The following is a 17,974-nucleotide window of genomic DNA, read 5'->3' as shown; positions in this document are numbered from 1 at the left end:
GCAGTGGGTCTTTTATATATGGCTTTTATGATCTTGAAGTATGATCCTTCTATCCCTACTTTCTTGATGGTTTTTATCAAGAAGTGATGCTGTATTTTGTCAAATGCTTTCTCTGCATCTATTGAGAGGATCATGTGGTTCTTGTTCTTTCTTTTATTGATGTGATGCATCACATTGATAGATTTGCAGCTATTGAATGCATCCCAGGTATAAATCCTACTTAGTTGTGGTGAATAATTTTTTTAAGTATTGTTGGATCTAGTTAGCTAGTATCTTGTTGAGGATTTTTGCATCCATATTCATCAGGGAAATTGGTCTATAATTCTCCTTTTTAGTGGGGGTCTTTGTCTGGCTTTGGAATCAAGGTAATGCTGGCTTCATAGAAAGAGTTTGGAAGTTTTCCTTCCGTTTATATTTTTTTGAACAGCTTCAAGAGAATAGGTGTTAACTCTTCTTTAAATATTTGGGAGAATTCTCCTGGAAAGGCATCTGGCCCTGGACTCTTGTTTTTTTGGCAGGTTTGTTATTACTAATTATATTTTACTGGTTATGGGTCTGTTCAAATTTACTATTTATTCCTGTTTCAATTTTGGTAGTACGTATATTTCTAGGAATTTGTCCATTTCTTCCATATTGCCCATTTTATTTGTGTATAATTGCTCATAATATTCTTTTTTTATTGTTTTTATTTCTGCTGTGTTGGTTGTGATCTCTCCTCTTGCATTCTTGATTTTATTTGCTTGGGTCCCTTCCTTTTTCTTTTGGATCAAATTGGCCAGTGGTTTAGCAATTTTGTTAATTCTTTAAAATATACATCTTCTGGTTTCATTGATCTGTTCTACTGTTTTTTTGGTTTCAATAGCATTAATTTCTGCTCTAATCTTTATTATTTCCTGTCTTCTGCTGGTTTGGGATTTTATTTGATGTTCTTTTTCCAGCTCCTTAAAGTGTAAGGTTAGGTTGTGTATCTGAGACTTTTCTTTCTTCTTTAGGAAGGCCTGGATTGCTATATACTTCCCTCTAATGACAGCCTTTGCTCCATCACAGAGATTTGGGTCTGTGGAGTTATCATTTTCATTGCCTTCTATGTACTTTTTAGTTTCCTCTTTAATTTCTTGGTTAGTCCATTCATTCTTTAAGAGAATGCTCTTTAGTATCCAAGTAGTTGTTATCTTTCCACATTTGTTGTTTTAGTTGATTTTAAGTTTCATAGCACTGTGGTCTGAAAATATGCACAGTACAATCTCAAACTTTTTGTACTTGTTTAAGGCTGATTTATATCCCAGTATGTAATCTATTCCAGAAAACCTTCCATGTGCACTGGAGAAGAATGTGTATTCTGCTGCTTTAGGATAACATGTTCTGAATATATCTGTTAAGGCCATCTGGTCAGTGTGTCATTCAAAGTCATTGTTTCCATGTTGATTTTCTGTTTAGATGACCTGTCCTTTGCTGTAAATGGGGTATTGAAGTCCCCACTATTATAGTATTATTATCAATGAGTTTCTTTATGTTTGTGATTAATTGATTTATGAATGTGGGTACTCTCATATTTGGAGCATAAATGTTTACAATTGTTAGATATTCTTGGTGGATTGACTCCTTAGTTATGATATAATGCTCTTCTTCATCTCTTGTTATAGTCTTTACTTTAAACTCTAAATGATCTAAGTATGGCTACTCTAGCTTTCTTTTGTTGACCATTAGCATGATAGATGGTTCTCCCTACACTTACTTTCAATCTGAAGGTGGCTTTAGGTCTAAAGTAGGCCTCCTGTAAACAGCATCTAGATGGATCTTGTTTTCTTATCCATTCTGTTACCCTGTCTTTTGATTGGAGCATTTAGTCCATTGACATTTAGAGTAACTACTGAATGACATGAATTCATTGCCATTATGTTGCTTGTAGAGTTGGAGAGTCTGGTGGTGTTCTCTGGTCCTTTCTAGTCTTTGTTGCTTTTGGTCTTTTTTTTTTTTGTCTTTTGTCCCCTTAGAGAGTCCCCCTTAAAATTTCTTGCAGGGCTGGTTTTGTGGTCACGAACTCCTTTAATTTTTGTTTGCCTGGGAGACTTTTAATCTCTCCATTTTGAATGACAGCCTTGCTGAATAAAGATTTCTTGATTCAGCACATTAAATATATCCTGCCATTCCTTTCTGGCCTGCCAAATTTCTGTGGATAGGTCTGCTGCAAACCTGATCTGTCTGCCCTGCCCTGGTAAGGACTTTTTTTCCCTTGCTGCTTTCATGATTCTCTCCTTGCCTGACTATTTTGTGAATTTGACTATGATATGCCTTGTTGATTGTCAGTTTTTGTTGAATCTAATGGGAGTCTTCTGTGCTTCCTGGATTTTGATGTCTGTGTCTTTCCCCAAGTTAGGAAAGTTTTCCGCTATGATTTGCTCACATAAACCTTCTACCCCTATTTCTTTCTCTTCATCTTCTAGTACCACTATGATTCTGATGTTGTTCCTTTTTAATGAGTCATTGATTTCTCTAATTCTTAAATTGTGCTCTTTTGCCTTAGTCTCCCTCTTTCTTTGTTCTTCATTGTTCTCCATAAGTTTTTCCTCTATATCGCTAATTCACAGCTCTGTTTCATCCATCCTTGCCACCATGGCATCCATTTGAGATTACAACTCATTTATAGCATTTTTTATTTCATCTTGACTATCTTTTATCTCACAGAAATGAATTCGAATCTGTTTTCAACCCCCGCTAGTATCCTTATTATCGTGATTCTAAATTCTGGTTCAGACATCTTGCTTGTGTTGTAATCTGTGTTGATTATGTGCCTGGCTATCATTTCTTCCTGTTCTTTCTGTTGGGGTGAATTCCTTCATTTAGTCATTTTGAAGAAAGAAAAGGAATTAGTAAGGTAAAAAAATAAATTAAAAACAACACAAAAAAATCAAATAAAGGATGCTAGATCCTAAGTGTGTTTTTGTCCGTTTGTTGGCAGGAGCTTGATAGATTAGAAAAGGGAAAGATAAGAAAAAAAGAAAAGAAAAAGAAAAATGTTTGAAAATTTGAAAAAATGAACACAATGAGATAGAATAAAATTAAATGATGGAAGTAAAATAGAATTTGAAAAATTTACAAAAAAAAGTAAAAAAATATAGTAGAAAAAAATTAAAGAAAAATTTTTTAATAAAAATTGAAAATAAAAATACTTTTTCTCTCTTTCTGTATTCAAGAAAAGAAAAGAAAAGAAAAGAAAAAATTGAATAGATGGGCCAGCAAACAGACTGAAATACGATTGAAATTTCATTGGTTTCCCCTAGAAGTCAAACTATGAAGCACTTTATAGTTCCTAAACTAAGCAGGTGGAGAGACTTGTGGTGTTCCTGAAGAGCAAGGGTTGGCCGGGTTGGGCAGTGCTTAGTGTAATGGCTCCATTCTCCACTAGATGGCCCTGCTTAACTTACTGGGGTGGATTGTAGTGGCGCATGTAGGTGTGTATGTGCATGCATGGGAGGGGTGAAAATGGCATCACTCAACTACCCAGTCTCTAGTTACAGAACTCTGTGCTCTCCCCGACTAGCAATCACACATGCTTCCTTTGTCTCCAGTTTCCTTCTACCCCCGTTTTTACACTGTCTGTGACCAAGCTGTCAGGTTGCCAGGTGGCACATCCCTCCTAAGTTTGATCCCAGATGTGGCTGTGTTTCCCAACCCCTCACTTCTGAGGGACAGCGACTTTGACCCACTCAGACCTTCTGGGGGAAGGTCTCAGTGAGCAATGACCAGGTGCCTGCCACACCCAGGGACTTCAAGGCACTATGCTACTGCTGATGCCCAGAGACTGCGGCTGGGTGCCAGCCTACCCCAGAAAAAGTTCATGGGATCATGTAGCAGCAGCGGTTCAGGGATTATGGTCAATCACAACACACATCTGGAGCCAGGCTTCACCCTTAATGTCCTTGTTCCAACACCAGCAAACGTGATTGTTCTTCAGGGTCTGCTGGGACCTTTGGCTGTGGGGTGGCCACACAGCCTCTACCAAATGTCCTCCCAGCAGGGGAACCACCTCTCCCTGTGTAGCCCAAGGACCTCCTTGGACCTCACTTTCTGCTCCTGGGGATTTGCTTTTCCCACCAGAGTACTGCCAGGTATCCAGCTGCAGAATTTCAGACTCTGTGCTCCCCCTGTTTATACAGTCTTAATGGAATTTAAACTCTTTCCTTTCTCCTTTCTCCCTTGTTGTGCTCAGTCCCTTACATGCTCTCTTTTCTCTCCAACTGCTTTTGTACTCTCCACCCCCACCCCATCTCTGTCCTCTCTCTGCAAGCAAAAACAGCTCCCTTCCCTCCTTGGCTTCTTTCTCCCCCAGTTCACTTCTCCATACCTGCTTAGTTCTCTGGTTCATGTTGTGCAGATTGTTGTGTTAATCCTCAAATAAGTTTTCTAGGTGTGCAGGTTGGTTTAGTGTTGATCTGGCTGTACCTCAGGGATGAGAGACATAAAAAACTTCCATGCTGTTCTGCCATCTTGGCCCCTCCCATCCCCATATAGTTTGCAAAGCTCCTGACCTATATGATACTAAATTAAGGACTTAGGCAGAAAGAGAAGGCCTGATACCTGCTCATTACAGGAAGAGTCTTGGAACCAATTTTATGGTTTGGGTTGACTGACCCATTCCTAAACTAAACCCTATGACTGTGATTGACCAAGGTAGGTCATATATTTGACCCCTGGAATTGACTTTGAGTTCAGTCCCCTCTATGCCACATAGCCTTGAAATAGAGGATAGTGTGTCCTTAAAGGAAAATTTGATGATAATACTAAAAAGAAGAGAGGATTATAGATAGGTAAAACAACAGAATCTTACTATTGGCACACACAGGAAAAGAAGAAACATGTCAGGTTGAGAAAAGAGAAATAACCGGTAACAGATGATGACAAAAGTAGGATCTTGTTCATTGTCAACTTTCTCCTTAGTCCTCTTAGGAGGCAAGTCTGAGTCCTCCTCTTGAGCACATTTCGATTCTTTGACTCTTTTCATTAGAATTCCAAACTCCCTTCCTTTTGCCAACAGAAACAGAGATTTGGTTCAGTTTAATTTTACCAATATAAATCAAACTATTTTTTCCCTATGCCACAGCACATCAGCTAGGGACGTATACCCAACAAAAATTTTCCCTTCTCTAAAGACTCCAAATAAGCCCAATACCTTTGTTGTCAACAATGACCATGATATACTAAGAAAACACAACAAGGTGTCCATGTTAAAAAAAAAAAATTAGTAGGGGCACCTGGGTGGCTCAGTTGGTTAAGCGTTTGACTTCAGCTCAGGTCATGATCTCAGGGTTTGTGAGTTTGAGTCCCACGTTGGGCTTTGTACTGACCGCTCAGAGCCTGGAGCCTGCTTCGGATTCTATTTCTTCCTCTCTCTCTGCCCTTCCCCTGCTCATGCTCTGTCTCTCTCTGTCTCAAAAATAAGTAAAAACATTAAAAAAATTAGTAACACAAATATTTTGTAAACAGGGGTAGTTTAGAAAAGGGTTAGTGCTTTTGGGTTACAAGATGATTTTTTTTTCTTTTTATGTAATTCATATAGATATGTAAAGAAAATGAACAATTTTACTAGCTTGGGGTAATACTAAACTCACTTTTATTTTAATGTGCATATTTTAATGGCTCTCAATCCCTGACTGGTCATCAGGGGGCATATTGTTTCACTCAAGTTGATCTTTCATACATATTGTGCACTTAGAGGGTATCCTTGCAATATTGGTGAACTCTATCCAGTGAATTCACTTCTAAGATTATTGTTGCTTTTATTTCTATTAATCATCTCTATGAGGAGAGATCCTTTAATTAGGTTCACTGATTTTTGAAAGTGTTTCCTTTCTTTCATTTGGAGACAGCTACTCCATATCTCTAAGTTGACTTTCAGAAGCTTGTTCAGACCCTCAGTCTTCTAATCCCCTTTTTACCTATGACATGTTCATTATATATAGAGGCCCATTGCAACAAGCAGACATGATGATTCTTATTTTTCTACTGTAAGAGGCTGTCTATTAAACAGAACATTCCTTCTAGATTTTATATTAGAGAAACTAGGTATACTTTGTCCATTGCCACATGCTTTCTCTGTAATAGGTGCAGAATCCCAAAGCAAGAATTGGGAACTGGAATTTGTTGTTTCATTCAGATGCCTTCTGATAGACATGCTTTTTGCTCTCCCTATAAACAAGACCATCACCCTTGATGATAAGAACCATTGGTGCCCTACTCCACCATATCAATTTGCCTTTACCATTTTCTCAAAACACTGAGCTAAAAAATGCTTGCATTGTGAGCGGGCCAGACAAATAAGGCCAAGTATAAACTCACTTTCAAAAGGTGGGCCACTTTAATCATTCACAAAAGGAAATAAACTACAGCAGATGTTTGTTTTTCTACTGACTCATGTATCATCATATGAGAATTAGCAGAACTCTGCCAAATGGCATATATGTGTGTGTTTCCACTCATTCATACACTCTCATATAGATTGAAGTATGTTTATATAATATACATCATATGACTCTGTACTTAGTAAAAGCATTTACAAAGTCTTATATCAGCAATTTATTCCTCTACCCCGGGAGTAGTGTTAATTGCTCTATTATACTAATGGTTTATATATAACCCAACCTTCAAATGAGCTTCATTTAAAGTTGGCAATGCTACTTTACACCTGCAAAAAGGTGAATATTTTTATCCTAGCTGGGGAGTAGAGGAGGCTGTTTCTCATCACTTGGCATATGCCTACAGAGTAATATTTTTGTTTGCTTTGATTATTATGCAAAGCCACAAGACAGGCTTTGTATGAAAAGAAATTTGCTAAAGAACTTTAGGGGAAAAAAAAATCACGGTTCTTACAAGTAACCACATGTTGGACAGGTGTTTATTTTAAACATTTGTTTGAATACATATGAGGCAGAGTGAATAGGATTACAGATTTATCCTGCTTGTAAATTCATCATTCCATTATTTAGAAGGCATTTGCCAACCTGAAAAATACATTAATTTTCACCTTTACCAAGCTATTTTACTTTATTTATTTTGTTTCATATTTTGTTTTATTATGAACGAGGCAATGCATTAGCCCACTATTTGTTCTAATGCTTCTTGTTGGCATTACCACCAGTCTGGCGATTCTGTTCAGATCTCTCTGTCCCTGAGGTGTCACTTTGCGGCCCCCATCTTGGTCCTTTTCCACCATTTCCAGCCCCTCTGGGGCATGGAGGACCCTGTGGGCCACACTCTTGGAGCCTCTGCTGAAATGGCTAGGTACAACCCCGTTTCTCTGACATCCACCTAGATCTTGGTCATTGAGCCGACCACAGCACTGCCTCAGAAGACAGGTGTCATGCTGCGGAAGTGGCTCGTGTGTAGAACTAGTTCTCATTGTAGGTAGCAGCCTCTTTGAGCTTGGCCAGCTTGACAGTGTTCGCCCATTTGGGGACTATCAGCTTCCCAGACTTTTTGAGGGAGGCTTCCAGAGCTCTGACGAACTCCTGCTGGTTCACGTCTTTTGCAAGAACACCAAGCATGCATGGCTTGTGCACAGCCAGCCAGGGGAAAGGCCACGCTATTTGATTAATGGAGACTATATTTTCTTACTTTGTATAACATGCGTAGACAACATTCAGCAACTTGAAAGTAATGTTACTCTCACACTTCGTTTATTTGAATAGCATAAATTAAATGATTTAGAGCTATGTGGGGTAATCTAATTCTAGCATACAAAGTGTGACAGCTAAAGCATTAGCTAGTAGCAATCTCTACTTGTCCAAGATGAAGCAGTATCAATGATGTGGAAGGCTTTGAACCATCCCATGACTTTCAACGTGATATTTTTATTTCCCACCCCAACACCAAGGTCTTCTTAAAGCTCTCCATCAGAATGTAAACTCCATGAGGGCAGGGGCCTTGCCCATCTTATTCATGTCTATATATAAATTCCTTAAGATGCTCCCTGGTTCAATACATACCTGTATAATAAGTGAGTGAGTGGAAAAGAAAATCTAAATATTTATCTAGAATTTCAAAGTGTATTTGTGTACATATGTATGAGTATGTATATGTATGTGTGCAGGAGAGAGAGACAAAGAGAAACTGAGTATTCACAGAGAGTCCGTTTTATTTTAACATTAAATGCTATTCTGTCCTCAAAGGTTCTGCGAAATATTTTTTTATTTTTTTATGAAAAGTATTGATAATTTGGAAGAAATTCTGATACAGTTTCTTTGTTGAATAGTTGTATCTTCCCAGAGTTTGTATCAACACAGTGTTTATTGAACATCTGCTGTGTGCCCACAGGGACTCTGAGAGGGACTGGGGATATAAGGAGGAAAAGCTTATATGTTTGTCTCATTATTTTTATAGTGTGATAAATAAATGTTGTCTTAAACTAACCGCTTCAGCAAGTAGTAATATTTTAAGGCACTTCCTAAGAAGTAAGGAAAAATAAGCCACTAGAGTGAAAATCACTGCTATTAGATTCAGTTAGTTTTCCATTACAATAGTTGAGTTTTCTTTTTCAGGTTTCTAAATAATTAACAAAATAATAGGTGAGACAGAAGACATGTTGAGCTCTTCAGCTCATCCACCACTCTTTCTCTTATTAATGCTTTCGTCAGTCATTCAGTATTACTATAAGGATAAAGCTAGATACAGAAAAAAAAAGTGCTTCCTCTCCTCTCTGTGTATAAACCCATGCAATGCAATGAATAAAATGGGTGTACTTCAGAAGAGAAACCAAGATATACTTACCTTTTATTGTGAGGATAAACCACAAGATAGCAGAAGTTGCTAAAAACCAACATAGATTTGTTTCTTCAATCAAGTTGCCTAGATAAGTTATGACTCAAACTCAGAACAGTTTCTGTGCTTTGCTGGTCTGAATGGAGAGAATGGATGCACAGATCATAAATTAATGCCTGGAAACAGACCATGAACTTTTGCCAGCAACAGCTAATTTGCAACAATGGGGGCTTGGTGAAAATGACAGTTTCAGTCGGCATGGGGAGGCAAGCAGAGCCATTTGAGAGGATGGAGAGCATTGTGCCTGCCAATTGATGTTGGCAGGGGATTGTCAACCCACTGAGTACCAGGACTCATCAGCATATTTAATGTTATGAGCACAGACATTGTCTTTAAAAACATAAGCCATGAGAGGGCAATGTGGGCTGCAGACTGCAAAGAATAGCATTTCAGGCAGGTGGATGGCACAGAAGCTTATTAAAGTTGTGGCAAATGGAAAATAGAAATAGAAAGGAGCCAGACACAAGGAGAAAGAGTTGAAGGGCCAGAAGTAAAAACTGAAAGTAACAAATGTTCAAAGCAAAAAAGAGAGAAAGACAAATAATATTAGAAAATACAGAAGAGCATAAAGGGAATGAAAGTTATTCTACCAACCACCATCATCACAAATAGTAGTGTTGAAACTTTTTTTGTAAGATTCTTTAACATTTTTAGCTCAACTTTGAAATAATTTTAAAAAGAGGTATTAAGAGTTATGCTGGATGGTCTATTATGAAGATAATATTAACTCTCTTCCCCCATATGTCTTATATTATGAACTAATCTGTAAATTGGAATAATTGGAGCCTAGTGGAACTACCAAAGATGTTATGGAAACCTTCTATTAATTTATAATCTTATGTACATAACAGCAAATAGACATCTTGAGAATATTTGCCCATGTGTGTGTATTGATAGAAATTAATGAGACTATAAAGTAGTTTTAATTACATCACATTAAATGCCTCTGCTTCAAAATACTTGTGAGCAGGTGTTCTATGTCACAGACAATCTTCCAGTTGTTCAGTAAATAGTCTCACAAAGTCTTACATATGTCACACTTTTTATTCAGCATTGAAAATGCAAGTAATAATATATAATCACGTATAGTGGGATAAAATGTTAAAGCAATGACAGGAGTTTTCACACTTTGGGCATCCTGGAATGTCTTTGCTTATGTTGATCTTATCTCTCAGCCTAAGCGTTGAAGTCACAATTTTTCCTAGAAAAACTGTACTTGTGGAGCCGATGACCCCCCCCCCCCACATCTACCTTACAAACCTTTCTTTCTCAAATCCAGAATAGGTGAAGACACTCTCTCTAAGGAGAGAGGAATAGTTTAGAGAAAAAGTAAAAGAAGTAGACTCTGGGGGCTTTGCAGAAGTAGAATGAGGTTCTGCGGTATAGCAGGATATTCCATTGATTGGGATGTTGAAAGTAGATGCGAGTGGGAGGCGATTTTTCCACATCTTTTCCATCCCAGAATGCCGTGGGGAAAAAAACACAAATTTTCAAATATCTCCAACAAAGGTTCAGGCTTTAGTTAAGAAAAAGAAGCTATTGAGAGGATCGAGGATATAATGAGGGTGAACGACATACAGCAGCAACAAATATAAATACCAAATTGAACAAGTATGCCTTACATCTTCAGAACTATAAACTCCATGGACTCTGGTAAGAGAGAGGATGGCCTCAGATCCACCCACCCTGCACCAAAACTGATTTCATAATGGTAAATTAGGGTTTTTTTGTCATCAGGTATAATAAGGCTTGATATTTTTAAAAAATCCACTTACAAAGTAGAAAATAAGTACTTCCTTTGTAGCTTGAGTATTCAAACTCAACAAAACTGTATACTTGTAGGGTATTTTAGAGCTAATATTGACATTCTCAATTAACCTCACCATAACTATATTGTAGGTTTTATTCATTCATCATTAAAAATGTACTAGGGCTATTAGATGCCTAAATCTGTACCAGGTTCTAGATATTCCCTGTAGAATATCTAGAACAATAATAATAGGGGTATAATAATCCCTAGATTATTCCTGTAATAATAGATTCCTCTTGTGCCTTACCCAACATCTGCTGGGCCCAAATGAACTCTAATCATTTTAATGGCAACAAAGACCTAGATGTTGGAATCTGACAACTACTTACATTTCAACAGCCTTGGATACCTCCCATTCATGCAGATGCAATCTGGAAATGTGGGGAAGTTACCTTATTTGATGGAATGACCTTTGACCAATGGGACTTCAGAGCTAGTGGATACAAATTCCACGTGGAGTAAACAATTCTGAAAAACATAGTTTGTAGCTTATTAGAATCTCTTGGTATTACTGAACCTCAATAGTCCACAGCAGTGACCAAATCTACAATGAACCTCCTTTTTATGTCCTTGTCCCCAGTTCCTTTCTGTTCCTTGCCATTACTTCCCAAATAAAATATCCAGACACAAATGTGGAATACAAAGATGTCTGTGTATTTGTTGGAAGAAGAGACCTATGGCACTAATTTAATAAAACAGGTATATAACTCATGGTATCAGAAAGCTAATTGTTTGTGAAGAAGATTTTAAAATTAGATATTAGAGAAGTTTAGACATTTTTTTGAGGCTAAATAACTAATGAGAAGTGAAGCTGGAATTAGAATCAGGATGGCACATTCTCAAAATGTGTTCTTTCCAACGTAAAATGGAAACAACCTATGGTAGTATCATCTATGTTGCAATGTTGTTAAAATATTCTTCATTAAATATATTTTCTTCAAAATAGGAAGTGAAAGATACAGGAAATAATATCAAATGATTTCAGTCAAGACATTTGGTAGCAGGTTTGAAGAAAGGACATTTGGGTCAAAAGCCGAATTAGCGAGTCTTGGAAAATAACAAAAATAAATTCTGCTTAATTAGCAGAGGAGATGAAGTCAATGTGAAAGACATCAAAGAATTCACATAAACAGTTTGGACTTTCGATTCCAAATAACAATTTATTTCCATTTAAATATGAAAAATAAAGACATAAGAAAAAATGTAGTTGAAACTATAAAATTAATTAGTCTGAAGATCTCTACTAAACTTCAGTGGTATGGCTATGTATTATATTGCTTCTGCCAAATATTAATGGGCAAATTATTAGGGACACTAAAGAAAGAATATTTTTCAAAATATATGTGGTCTTTGGTTATACATATTTGAATTTCAATTTAATTAACATCACATGATGGTATTCTAAAATGTAGGCACTATTCATAATGTCCCTCTATTCCAAAGATTCATTTATTATTATTATTGAAGTATAGTTGACATACAATATTACATTAGTTTCAGGTGTACTACATAGAGATTCGAAAAATCTACATTACCTAATGTTCACCCTGTTAAGTGTGGTCACCATCTATCATCATACATCGTTATTATATTATTGACTATATGCCCTGTGCTGTACTTTTCATCCCTGTGACTTATTTATTTTACAACTGGAAGTTTGTACCTCTTAATCTTCTTCAACTATGTTGCCCATCCCCCAAGCCCCTTCCCTCTAGCAACAACCAGTTTGTTCGTTATGAGTCTGTTTCTGTTTTATTTATTTGTTTTGTTTTTGTTTTTTTAGATTTCATTCATAAGTGGAATCATATGGTATTTTTCTTTCTATATCTGATTTATTTGATTTAGTGTAATATACTCTCAGTTCAACCACATTGCTGCAGATGACAAGATATTACTCTTTTTATAAGGCTGAGTAATATTCCATAATATATATCTATATATCTATATAGATATAGATAGATCTTATTTCTTTATCTATGTATCTATCAGTGGACACTTAGGGTTGCTTCCATCTCTTGGCTATTATAAACAATGCTTCAATAAACATAAGGGTGCATATATCTTTTCAAAGTAATGTTTTTGTTTTCTTTGGGTAAATACCTGATAGTGGAATGCATAGATCATATGGTATTCCTATTTTTAATTTTGGGGGGGAAATTCCATACTGTTCTCAACAAGTGATTGCACCAATTTACATTCCCACCAATAGTGTGCACAAGGGTTCCCTTCTGTCCACATCCTCAGCACTTGTTATTTCATGTCTTTTTTGATACTAGCCATTCTGACTAATGTGAGGCAATATCTCCCTGTAGTTTTGATTGCATTTCCCTGATGATCAGTGATATTGAGCATCTTTTCATGTGTCTGTTGGCCATCTGAATGTCTTCTTTGGAAAACTATCTCTTCCGATCCTCTGCCCATGTTTTTATTGCATTGATTTTTTGTTCTGGTGTGGAGTTGTATATGTTCTTTGTATATTTTGGATATTAACTCCTTATTGGATATATGACTTCCCATTCAGTAGGTTGTCTTTTTGTTTTGTTGATGGTTTCTTTGGTGTGCAAAAGTTTTTATTTCAGTGTAGTCCCAGTAGTTTATTTTTGCTTTTGATTTCCTTGCCTGAAGAGGCATATCCATAAATACATTGCTAAAGCGAATGTCCAAGAGATTACTGCCTATGTTTTCTTTTAGGAGTTTTATGGTTGTGTGTCTCACATTTAGGTCTTTAATTTGTTTTGAGTTTATTTTGTGTATGGTGTAAGAAAGTGATCCAGATTCATTCTTTTGCATGTAGCTTTCTAGTTTTTCCAATGCCATTTATTGAAAAGACTGTCTTTTCCCCATTGTATTTTCTGTTCTCCTTTGTCATAGATTAATTGACCATATAAGCATGGGTTTATTTATTTATTTATTTACTTACTTACTTACTACCTACTTACAGACTTATTACTTATTTATGGATTTATTTAGGGGTTTTCTATCCTGTTCTACTGATCTATATTCCTGTATTTGTGCTAGTTCCATACTGTATTAATTACTATAGTTTTGCATTATCTATTGAAATCTAGGATTGTGATATCTCTAGCTTTGTTCCCTTTTCTCAAGTTTCCTTTAGATATTCAGGTTCTTTTGTGGTTCCATATAGATTTAGATATTATTTGTTCTACTTCTGTGAAAAGTGCTATTGGTATTTTGATAGGGATTACATTGAACCTGTAGATTGTTCTGGAAAGTATGGACATCTTAACAATATTAATTCTTCTAATTCATAAGCATGGAATATCTTTCCATTTGTTTGTGCCTTCAATTTCTTTCATCAGTGTTCCATAGTTTTCAGAGCATAGATTCTTTACCTCCTTGGTTAAGTTTATTCCTAGATATTTTATTCTTTTTGGTGCAATTATAAATGAGATTTTTTCTTAACTTCTTTTTCTACTACTTCATTATTAGGTATGTCAAGATGCAACAGATTTCTGTATATTGATTTTACAGAATCCATTTATTACTTCTAATAGTGCTTTTGGTGGAGTCTTTATAATGTCATGTCATCTGCAAATTGTAAAAGTTTTACTTCTTTCTTATCAGTTTGAATGTCTTTTTTTTTCTTGTCTGATTGCTGTGGCTAGTACTTCCAGTACTATCTTGAATAAAAGTGGTGAGAGAAGACACCCTTGTCTTATTTCTGATCTTAGAGGAAAAGCTTTCAGTTTTTTTACTATCGAGTATGATATTAGATTTGGGTTTGTCATATATGGCCTTTATTATGCTGATGTATATTCTCTCTAAACCCACTTTGTTGAGGGTTTTTTTTTTTATCATGAACAAATGTATTTTGTCCAATGGTTTTTCTGCTTCTATTGAGATGATCATACGGTTTTTATCTTTATTCTTTTAATGAGATGGTTACATTGATTTGCTAATAATGAACCACCGTGCATTCCTGGAATAAATCCCACTTGATGGTGGTCAATGATCCTTTTTAATATATTGTTGAAATGTGGTTTGCTAATATTTTTTGAGGATTTCTTTCATCTATGTTAATCAAGTATATTGGCTTTTAGTTTTCTTTTTTGTAGTATCTTTCTCTGGTTTTAGTATCAGGGTAATGCATGCCTCATAGAATAAATTGGAAGTTTCCTTCTTATATATTTTGGAATAGTTTGGGAAGAATGGATATTAACTTTTCCTTAAATATTTGGTAGAATTCACCTGTGAATCCATCTGGTCTTGGACTTTTGTTTATTGAGACATTTTTGGTAACCAATTCAATTTTGTTACCAGTAATTGCTCTGTACAAATTTTCTATTTATTCCCAGTTCAGTTTTGGAGGAATGTACGTGTCTAGGAATTTATCCATTTATCTATGTTGTTCAATTTGTTATCATTTTTCATATAATTTTTCATAGTAGTCTCATAATCCTTTCTACTTCTGTGGTGTCAGCTATTATTTCTCCTTTCCATTTCTGATTTTATTTATTTAAATCCTTTCTCTCTCTCTCTCTCTCTCTCTCTCTCTCTCTCTCTCTCTCTCTCCTCTTCCTGGTGAGTCTGGCTAAAGGTTTATCAATTGGATTTATCTTTTTTTTTTAAAGGATAAGTTCTTGGTTTCACTGATATTTTCTCTTTAGTTTTTTAGTCTTTATTTCATTTATTTATACTCTAATTTTTATTCTATCCTTCCCTCTACTAACCCTATTTTTTTCCCTAATTCCTTTAGGTGTAAGAGCAAGTTGCTTATTTGAGATTTTCCTTATTTCTTGAGGTAGGGTTGTATTGCTATAAATTTCCTTCTTAAAAGAGCTTTTGTTGCATCCCAAAGATTTTGGATGATTTTGTTTCCATTTTCATTTGTCCCTAGGTATATATTTTTATTTTCTCTTTGTTTTCTTTATTGACCCATTTGTTGTTCAGTAACACGTTGTTTAGCCTCTTTGTGTTTTGTTTTTCCCAGTTTGTGATTGTAATTGATTTCTACTTGTGGTCAGAAGATGTGCTCAGCATGATTTCAATCTTCTTTAATTTATTGAGACTTGTTTTGTGGCCTAACATATGATCTATCCTGGCTAAAGTTCCATGAGCACTTGAAAAGAATATATATTCTGCTGCTTTTAGATGGAATGTTCTATATATATCTGATAAATCCATCTGGTCTAATGTGTCATTTAAATCCACTTTTTAAATTTATTTACTTATTTATTTTTATTGTTTGAGAGAGAGAGAGAAGGGAAAGAACAGCAGAGAGAGAGAGAATCTTAAGCAGACTCCACACTCAGCTTAGAGCTCAATGAGGGGATTGATCTTACAGCTGTGAGATCACGACCTGAGCTGGACACTTAACTGACTGAACCACCTAGATGCCCCCAAAAAACTTTTTTCTTATTGATTTTCTGTCTGGATGATCTATCCGTTAATGTAAGTGGGATGCTAAAGTCCTGTACTATTACTGTATTGTCATCAATTTCTCCATTTATTAATATTTGCTTTATATATTTAGGTGTTCAACGTTGGGTGAATAGATATTTACAATTGCCATATACTCTTGTTGGATTGATCCCTATATTGTTATGTAGTGCCTTTCTTTGTTTCTCACTTTGTCTTTGTTTTAAGGTCTATTTTGTCTACTATAAGTATTGCTAAACCAGCTTTCTCTCTCTTTCTCTCTCTCTCTCTCTCTCTCTCTCTCTCTCTCATGAACATGGTATATGATTATCTCTCCCTTTACTTTCAGAATGTATATGTCTTTGGGTCTGAAGTGAGTTCTTTGTAGGCAGCATATAGAGGAGTCTTATTTTTTAATCCATTCAGCCACCCTATGACTTTTGATTGGAGTATTTAGTCCATTTACATTTAAAGTAATTATTGATAGGTATGTACTTTTTCATTTTGTTGTTTTCTTATAGGTTTTTTTAGTTCTTCTTTCTTCCTTTCTTCACTTGCTCTCTTTCCTTGTGTTTTAATGGCTTTCTTTAGTATTGTGCTTGGATATCTTTCTCTATATTTTTTTGTGTATCTATTACACGTTTTTGAGTTATGATCTGGGGTTCATATATAACATGCTATGTATATAGCAGTCTGTTAAGTACATGGTTACTTAATTTCAAACGTTCTAAAAGTACTAAATTTTTACTCCCCCTTCCATGTTTTATGTATATGATATCATATTTTCATCTTTTCATTTTGTGTATCCGTGACTAATTTTTTTATATATAGTTGATTTTACTACTTCTGTATTTTATCACTTGTACCGGCCTTAAAATTGATTAATCTACCATCTTTACTATATGTTTGCTTTTACTTGTGAATTTTTTCCTTTCATAATGCTATTGCTTCTAGTTATGGTATTTTCTCTCCACTTAAAGAATTTCCTTTAACATTTCTTTTAAGGCTGTTTTAGTGCTTATGAACTCCTTTAGCATTCTTTTAATCTGAGAAAGTCTTTATCACTCCTTCAATTCTGAATGATAACGTTGCCAGGTAGAGCATTCTTGGTTGTAGGTTTTTCCTGTTCAGCACTTTGATTTTATCCTGCCACTCTCTTCTGGCCCATAAAGTTTCTGCTGAAAACTCAGCTGATAGCCTTGTGGGTTTTCCCTTGAATGTAATTTTTTAACTTTCCCTTACTGCTCTTAAATTTTTCTCTTTATATTTAATTTTTCCCATTTTAGTTATTATGTGTCTTGGTGTAGATCTCCTTGAGTTCATTTTGTTTGGGCCACTCTGTGTTTCATGGACGTGGATGTCTGTTTTCTTCCTCAGATTAACAAAGCTTTAGCTGTTATTTCCTCAAATAAGTTTTTTTGCCCCCTTCTTTCTGTCTTCTCCTTCTGGAATCCCTATATTGCAAATGGTATTATGATTGATGATGTCATAGAGGTCCCTTAACCTATTCTTATTTATTTTTCTTACTTTTTCTTTTTTTTAATGTTTAGCTTAGTTTCTTTCAATTATATTGTCTTTCAGACCAATGATTCATTCTTCTTTATCTTCTAATCTGCTGTTCATTCCCTCTAGTGTATTTTCCATTTCAGTCATTGTATTCTTCAGCTCTGACTGGCTCTTTTTTTACATTTTCTATCCCCTTGCTAAACTTCTCACTGAACTTTAAAGTTCTCATTTACTTTTCTCTCAAGTCTGGTGATAATCTTTATGACCATTACTTTGAACTCTATCAGGTACATTGCTTATATCTGTTTTTGTTTGTTTGTTTGTTTGTTTGTTTGTTTGTTTGTTTGTTTTTAGCTCATTTCCTGTGATTCTGTCTTGTTCTTTCATTTGAGACATACTCCACTTTCCTTTTTTTTTTTTCCTAACACTATGTTTGTTTCAGTGAACTAGATCTGATTTTGAAAG

The 17,974-nt window shown here is 35.5% G+C and overlaps 1 pseudogene; it reads right to left on the bottom strand.

Moving 5' to 3' along the window:
* Positions 1 to 7,074: 7,074 nt before the first annotated feature.
* On the bottom strand, positions 7,075 to 7,541 carry LOC122467939 (annotated as a pseudogene).
* Between the last annotated feature and the right edge of the window lie 10,433 nt (positions 7,542 to 17,974).

This window comes from Prionailurus bengalensis, chromosome B1, assembly GCF_016509475.1.
Source record: "Prionailurus bengalensis isolate Pbe53 chromosome B1, Fcat_Pben_1.1_paternal_pri, whole genome shotgun sequence".
Lineage (NCBI taxonomy): Eukaryota > Metazoa > Chordata > Mammalia > Carnivora > Felidae > Prionailurus > Prionailurus bengalensis.
Note: the sequence above shows the minus strand (reverse complement) of the source record. Positions and strands in the feature narration are given on the sequence as shown.